Raw genomic sequence first — 8,130 nt, forward strand, 5'->3', positions numbered from 1 at the left:
CAAGACCTCGTCCCTTTAAAAAAAAAAGTGTGTGAGTGTGTATTTTTAAAGTCAAGGAGCTTTTTCCACATTTTCTTGTTTCACCAGGTAAGGATTCAAACAATTGAAATCAACATTCTTTGTAAGTTACCCTATGTGGATTGTTGCTCCTGAGAATGACTGATTTGAGATGCTTGGTGATTCTAGGGTTCGTCGCTGGTCCACCTGAGAAGCAACACCGTTCAGCATTGCTGTACTCACACAGTTGTCATCACTGGCATTACTGGAAGGCCTATGTTCTAAGTCTCTCCTTGAATTCCTCCTTACCTGTGCATGTATTTACCAAGTTAATGATTTAGTTTCTGAGTCACTAAGCATACACATTTTTGCCTGAGTCATTTTGGGTTCATACCTGAGACAGCAGCTGAAGCCCTCTGGGAATGCAGGAGAAAACCTGATATGCAACTTACCTACCATTTATTGAAAGGTATCACCTGCTGGCAGAGAAGCAGCCTGGGAACAAAACTCTTATGTTCTATAAGAACAGTGCTGGGTTTGAGTGTAACCTGCTCCAGGTCTTAGAAACAATGGTATGAATGCTGTTTCCTTGTAGTTGCAAGCATTGCTAAGAGACTGAGCAAAAGAGGAATGCTTTGCTGATACAATCTGGGGGGTGGAACCATCAGCCAAATTCTAGCCTTTCTTGTCCTTTCTTCTGGTAGATAACCTAGCACAAAAAATCTGCCTGGAGTTTTCAGAGGCTCATTTTCTGCACACATAGAAGGATTTGTGTGAGGAGTTACTGGCTTTGATCAAAATTGCAATTCTGATGGATCAGATTTTACCAATTTAGGAAGCGGGATTCTCGGCCAGGCGCAGTGGCTCATGCCTGTAATCCCAGAACTTTGGGAGGCCGAGGTGGACGGATCACGAGGTCAAGAGATTGAGACCATCCTGGCCAACATGGTGAAACCCCGTCTCTACTAAAAATATAAAAATTAGCTGGGCGTGGTGGCACGTGCCTGTAGTCACAGCTACTCGGGAGGCTGAGGCAGGAGAAGTGCTTGAACCCAGGAGGCAGAGGTTGCAGTGAGCCCAAGATCGTGCCACTGCACTCCAGCCAGGGCAGCAGAATGAGACTCCGTCTCAAAAAAAAAGAAAAAAAAAAGGACATTTCATATGAAAATCTAGATTTCTACCATCTTCTGGAAAGTTAGACGAGCAGGGCCAGGTGTGGTGGCTCACAACTGTAATCCCAGCACATTGGTGGGCTGAGGCAGGTGGATCACCTGAGGTCAGGAGTTCAAGACCAGCCTGGCCAACATGGTGAAACCCCATCTCTACTAAAAATACAAAAAATTAGCCGAGCATGGTTGCAGCTGCCTGTAATCCCAGCTACTTGGGAGGCTGAGGCAGGAGAATCGCTTGAAGCTGGGAGGCAGAGGTTGCAGTGAGCCGAGATTGTGCCATTGCACTCCAGCCTGGGCAACAAGAGTGAAACTCAGTCTCAAAAAAAGAAGTTATAAGAGCTGACAACACTGGGCCCACACATACCCAAATGACACCCATTGAATGTGGTGGCCCCTGCCTTGTTGGGGGCAGGCATCTTCTGTTTACCAGCCCCACCTGCCCTGCCCCACTCTGGCCCTTTGGGCATTTGAATTTGCAACCTCCTCTCTGAGACCCATGGCCTATCATTTCTATACTTTGAAAGTAACAGAATTTGAAACTGCCATTTCAGGTTGAAGTTTATATTGCATTTATATATTCTTTATATATTCAATTTGTGTCAGATTTATGTCATATCTATATATACATATTTCTTTTCTTTTCTGTTTTTTTAGAGACAAGTCTTCCTCTGGCCCAGGCTGGAGTGCAGTGGCATGATCATAGCTCACTGCAGCCTCAAACTCCAAGGCTCAAGCAATCCTCCTGCCTCAGTCAGCCTCCTGAGTAGCTGGGACTACAGGTGTGCACCACCATGCCTGGCTAATTTAAAAAATTTTTTGTGGAGATGAGGTCTTGCTGTGTTGCACAAACTCCTGGGCTCAAGTGTTCTGCCCACCTCAGCAGATGTATTTCAAATAGAATCAAAATAAGCAATAACACTTGAAAACAGAAGTCCTAGTATAGTCAGTTAGGAGTTTTAAGTTTTTCCGTTAAATGTAGAACACTGCCACTGGTCTCTATATTTAATTTCCACCATTTTCCTTTGATAGAGCACTGCTGTCTGTCCCCAATTTACTTTGTGCAGGACATTTTATAAAAAATGTATTCCTGGCCGGGCGCGGTGGCTCATGCCTGTAATCCCAGCACTTTGGGAGGCCGAGGTGGGCGGATCACGAGGTCAGGAGATCGTAGCCATCCTAGCTAACATGGTGAAACCCCGTCTCTAATAAACATACAAAAAGAAAGTAGCCGGGCGTGGTGGCTGGCGCCTGTAGTCCCAGCTACTCGGGAGGCTGAGGCATGAGAATGGCGTGAACCCAGGAGGCGGAGCTTGCAGTGATCCCAGATCGCGCCACTGCAGTCCAGCCTGGGCGACACAGCGAGACTCCGTCTCAAAAAAAAAAAGAAAGAAAAAAAATGTATTCCCAAATACTCTAAATCTACAAGGCAGCAGGAGCATTGCTTGAGGCCAGGAGTTTGAGACTAGCCCAGGCAACATAGTGAGACCCTGTCTCTCCAAAAAGTATTAGCTGAGCGTGGTGGCACGCGTCCATAGTCCCAGCTACTCAGGAGGCTGAGGTGGGAGGATTGCATGAGCCCAGGAGTTTGAGGCTGCAGTGAGTTATGATCGCACCACTGTACTTCAGCCTGGTAACAGAGCAAAAGAAAAAAAAAGAAAAAAGCTGCAAGTGATACCCACTGTGTTCCCTCCCCTGTAGTTCTTCCTCTTTCTTGTGGTAACAGAACCCTGATCCCTGATTTTTTGTTTTTTTTTTTGTTTTTTTTTTTGAGATGGAGTTTTGCTCTTGTTGCCCACGCTGTAGTGCAATGGTGCAATCTCGGTTCACTGCAACCTCTGCCTCCCGGGTTCAAACGATTCTCCTCCCTCAGCCTCCCAAGTAGCTGGGATTACAGGCGTCCGCCACCATGCCTGACTAATTTTTGTATTTTTAGTAGAGATAGGATTTCACCATATTGGCCAGGCTGGTCTCTAACTCCTGATCTCAGGTGATCCACCTGCCTCAGCCTCCCAAAGTGCTGGGATTATAAGCATGAGCCATCGCACCTGGCTGATCCCTGGTTTTTCTTTAGGGGACCATCCCTCCCTCAATAGGTCCAGAATTGGGCCCATGACCCAGGCTAGGACAATTAGGAGTTATAGAGATTGGGTTAGGGATGGGCACATGACTGAGACAGGGCCAATGAGGGTGGTCTCTGGGCTTTGGCTGTCACCATGGGGGAAGACAGGCTCCCTGCCAGGTGGTTGGTAACGTGACAGAATGTTGCCAGGGTTGCTGGAGGCCATCTTTGCCACCATAAGGAGGGACTTGGCCTAAGGGAAAAAAGGTAACAGGGGAAAACAAAAGCAAGAAATGGGGAGGGATTCCAGTTTGTGCTGTAAAATAATACAGTAGCCACTGTCTACATGTGGCTATTAACATTTAAATTAATTAAAATGACATGTAATTTGAAATCCAGTTCCTCATTTGCACTAGCCACACCTCAAGTATGCAGTAGCCATATGGGGGCTAGTGACTCCCCTCTGGACAGAGCAGAAAATTCTATCAGATAGGACTGTGTCCGATCTGTGCTGAAATCTTAGCCCTAATTTTTCAGTTACACGAGCCAATCCATTCCTTTGAATCTAAGTTGGAAGTCAATTGGAGTTAGGTGTATTCACAAGCCAAAGATTCCCAAGGCAACAGCCTCCCACTCTGAACACTCTGACTACCGACCAGCCCCATTAGTCACAGATTTAGGTATCATTTGGGTGCTTTCCTTTTATTCAGACCAATGCCAGAGGAAGTAATTACTGAGTTCAGAAATGTGGTTAAGCAAACGACACTCGAGAATACTGGTGCCAGGTCACCATTTTCTATTGTTTCTTCAATAGGAAAATAATCAAAGATGTGGAACACGTGGATATAGAAAACACACGTCTTTCATCTGGATCTATTCAGGTTTTCTTTTTCTTTTTCTTTTTTTTTGAGACAGAATCTAGCTCTGTCATCCAGGCTGGAGTGCAGTGGCGTGATCTCAGCTCACTGCAACCTCCACATCCTGGGTTCAAGCAATTCTCCTGCCTCAGCCTCCTGAGTAGCTGGGATTACAGATGGCTGCCACCACACCCAGCTAATTTTTGTATTTTAAGTAGAGACAGGGTTTCGCCATGTTGGCCAGGCTGGTCTGGAACTCCTGACCTGAAGTGATCTGCCCCCCTTGGCCTCCCAAAGTGCTAGGATTACAGGTGTGAGTCACTGCACCTGGCCCCATTCACTTTTTTTTTTTTTTTTTTTTTGAGACAGAGTCTTGCTCTGTCGCCCAGGCTGGCATGCAGTGGCGTGATCTCAGCTCACTGCTGCAAGCTCTGCCTCCCGGGTTCACGCCATTCTCCTGCCTCAGCCTCCCGAGTAGCTGGGACTACAGGCGCCGCCACCACGCCCAGCAATTTTTTGTATTTTTAGTAGAGACGGGGTTTCACCGTGTTAGCCAGGATGGTCTCGATCTCCTGATCTCATGATCCGCCTGCCTCGACCTCCCAAAGTGCTGGGATTACAAGCGTGAGCCACCGCGCCCGGCCTCCCCTTCACATTTTTAATCAGCACAAGCATAATTAGAACATCTCATTTATTTTTTGAGACAAGTCTTTCTCTGTCACCCAGGCTGGAGTGCAGTGGCACTCATAGCTCACAGCTCACTGTAGCCTCGACCTCTTGGGCCCAAGCGATCCTCCCATTTCAGCCTCCTCAGTAGCTGGGACCACAGGTGCATGCCACCATGCCCAGCTAGTTTTTGTATTTTTTGTAGAGACGGGGTCTCCCTATGTTGCCCAAGCTGCTCTCGAACTTCTAGGCTCAAATGTTCCTTCCACCTCAGCCTCCTGAAGTGCTGGGGTTACAGGCATGAGCCACCAGACCTGGCAACATATTTTATTTTTGCCAAATCACTTCTCACCTGATAAACCAATATTGAATCAAACTGATATGATGTACCTGTTGACATGGTGAAATGAAGATATAATATCACCTATGTAATATTCCTGATAAAAATGCATAACTTAAATCTAATTTTTTTTTTCTTTGAGATGGAGTCTTGCTCTGTCATCCAGGCTGGAGTGCAGTGGTGCGATCCTGGCTCACTGCAACCTCTGCCTCCTGGGTTCAAGTGATTCTCCTGCCCCAGCCTCCCGAGTAGCTGGGATTACAGATGTCCGCCACCATGCCCAACTAAATTTTTTGTATTTTTAGTAGAGATGGGGTTTCAGCATGTTGGGCAGGGTTTTGAACTCCCGACCTCAAGTGATCCACCCGCCCCGGCCTCCCAAAGTGCTGGGATTACAGGTGTGAACCACTGCACCCGGCCACCTGAATCTAATTATGAGGAAACAGATAAACCCCAACTGAGGGACGGTCTATGAAACAATTTGTCTTTACTGTTCAGAAATGTCAATATTATGAAAGGCAAAGAAAAGCTGAAGAACTGCTCCAGATTAAAGGGGCCAAAAGAGATGAGACAACTCAATGTGATGCCTTATTCTGGGTTGGATCCTGGATAAAAGGAAAAAATTTCTGTAAAGGACATCACTGGGTCAATTGATGAGGTTCTAGTATTGCTTATATATTAGATAATATTGTAGCAATGTTAAATTTTTTGAATTTGATAATTGGAGTTGTATAAGAAAAAATATAAGAGAATGTCCTTGTTCTTAGAAAATATATGCCTAAGTCTAAAGGGGATAAAAGGGGAGAATCTCTTTAACTAATTCTGAAGTGGTTAAGGAAAAAATACACAGATAGCAAATGTGGATATAACCTGGACAAAGGTTATGCTTTTCTTTTTTTTTTTTTTTTTTTTTTGAGACGGAGTCTCGCTCTGTCGCCCAGGCTGGAGTGCAGTGGCGCAATCTCGGCTCACTGCAAGCTCCGCCTCCCGGGTTCACGCCATTCTCCTGCCTCAGCCTCTCCGAGTAGCTGGGACTACAGACGCCCGCCACCACGCCCAGCTAATTTTTTTGTATTTTTATTAGAGACGAGGTTTCAACAGGTCTCGATCTCCTGACCTCGTGATCCGCCCGCCTCGGCCTCCCAAAGTGCTGGGATTACAAGCGTGAGCCACCGCGCCCGGCCCAGGTTATGCTTTTCATGCAGCTCTTTTCTACGTTGGAAATTATTTCAAAACAACAAACAAAAAAGCTAGCAAGCAGATAATACAGTACCTTTATTCTCCTTTGGGGAAAAATATGCTAGTCTTTCCCATGGCAAATATCTCAAGTGAAAAGTAAAGCACTTCACAGTGTTTTCAAACAGTGCATCCTGACATTGTTTTTGGAATATTCCAATACACATCCTACAAAAGTGAAAATAGAAAATCAGAGCATTTTTCATTATTGTATGAAAACATAGATGTGTGTGTCCTGGATTATAGTGTTCAATGCATTTGTTACTGTGTATTGCAGTTTTTTTAAAAAAATTTTGAGAGCCCCTGTAACAGGGTGACCCATATTGCAATCTACCTGAGACAGATCTGGTCTGAGCCTGTTCTACTGGCATAGTTCATGGCAAACCCATTCATTCTCAAAAGTGTCCCAATTTGGATTACAAATTATAGTCACTCTTATTTTAAGCCACAATTCCTTTTTGTAACAGAATATGGTATGGATAAATGTGCATGGTACTGCCAAAAGACTTCAGCTTTTTCTGTCCTTTTTTTTTTAATATGGAGAACGAATTTGCACATTATTTATATGACTGAAAATTATTTTTAGAAAGTTATCTTTACGTACTCATGCTGTATTATCTTGTTATCCATCCCTTGGGATTATAATGAACTAGATAATAAGGGTATTAAATTTTCTTTTTTTTTCTATTACACAGAGAATACTGCTTTTAGAGTGAACTTCATTCCCAAAAGAGAGCTTTTATAAATGGAATAACACCCATAGCTTGTAAATAAAATACAAACTCCACTGAATTTTAATATTAACTTATAAAATACAATTGTGTTGTAAAGCAACTGGATAAACACATTAGCTTTTAAAATATTATCTAAGTCTTGTTTTTAGGGAAGAATTTGGTAGATATATTAAGGATCTTTTAACCAATTAATTTCCTTTATATTTACCTTCTAATGCCCAGACATCCACCCAATGACAATCATTTGACTGCACATATACTTCGTTTGGGCAATGAAGACTTATTTTGGTTTCCAAAATATCTTTTCTGACAGTACTTAAGTACTTAGCATGTTATGTGATCATAGCTAGGAGGCACTGGGTTTTGCTTTACCCTACAGATAACAGCCATCATCACCACATGATATGCCATCACAAGATAAAAACAAAGGTTTTCCATGTTTAAAAGCAAAACACTCCCAAAACTGTGCTTAGAAGAACTCAGCTGCCAAGTCGCTGGTATACATACTTCCAAGTTAAACCCTGCATCAAACTAAAAGAAGGGAAACACAATCAGAAGTGGTTCTGTCAGTTGCTGTTAAACACTTGAGCACCTAAAGGCAGAACAGAGAGGTCTGGTTTTTGGTAAATTTTTGTAACCAGTTTTTCCTCAAAATCAAATTTAATCAAGCTCTTACTCAGCACTGGAAACTAGGAAGCAACAGTGATTTAAGATGCAAATTGCACTGGGGTCATTTTTTGGGAATGAAAGGGATGTTTTAATTCTGCACCATTGTTTCACGGACCCAAAACCCAGAGATGTGTATCGGGTACTGAATGCAACCCAATCAAAGGTGTGAAGAGTTCTGTGTGCACAATGTTCCATTTATACTCAGGGGATTTTTAGTGTTTTTAACTTGGAGGGAAGGAATTAGGATTGTCCTATTGTCCTCGTAAACTTCTTGGCAGAAGAGTTAATGCAATGACCAACTAAGCCAATGACAGGGTGGCTAATTTGGAATTAGAAATGGCTCAGGAAGGGTTGTTCTTTTTCTCAGACCTTTTTTTTCTTTTTTTTGAGATGGAGTCTC

General features: G+C 43.8%; 1 pseudogene; it reads left to right on the forward strand.

The window, feature by feature from the left end:
* Window positions 1-1,861: 1,861 nt before the first annotated feature.
* On the forward strand, window positions 1,862-4,289 carry LOC134735812 (histone demethylase UTY-like; annotated as a pseudogene).
* The last annotated feature ends 3,841 nt before the right edge of the window (window positions 4,290-8,130 follow it).

Source organism: Symphalangus syndactylus, chromosome 24 (assembly GCF_028878055.3).
Source record: "Symphalangus syndactylus isolate Jambi chromosome 24, NHGRI_mSymSyn1-v2.1_pri, whole genome shotgun sequence".
NCBI classification, from domain to species: domain Eukaryota; kingdom Metazoa; phylum Chordata; class Mammalia; order Primates; family Hylobatidae; genus Symphalangus; species Symphalangus syndactylus.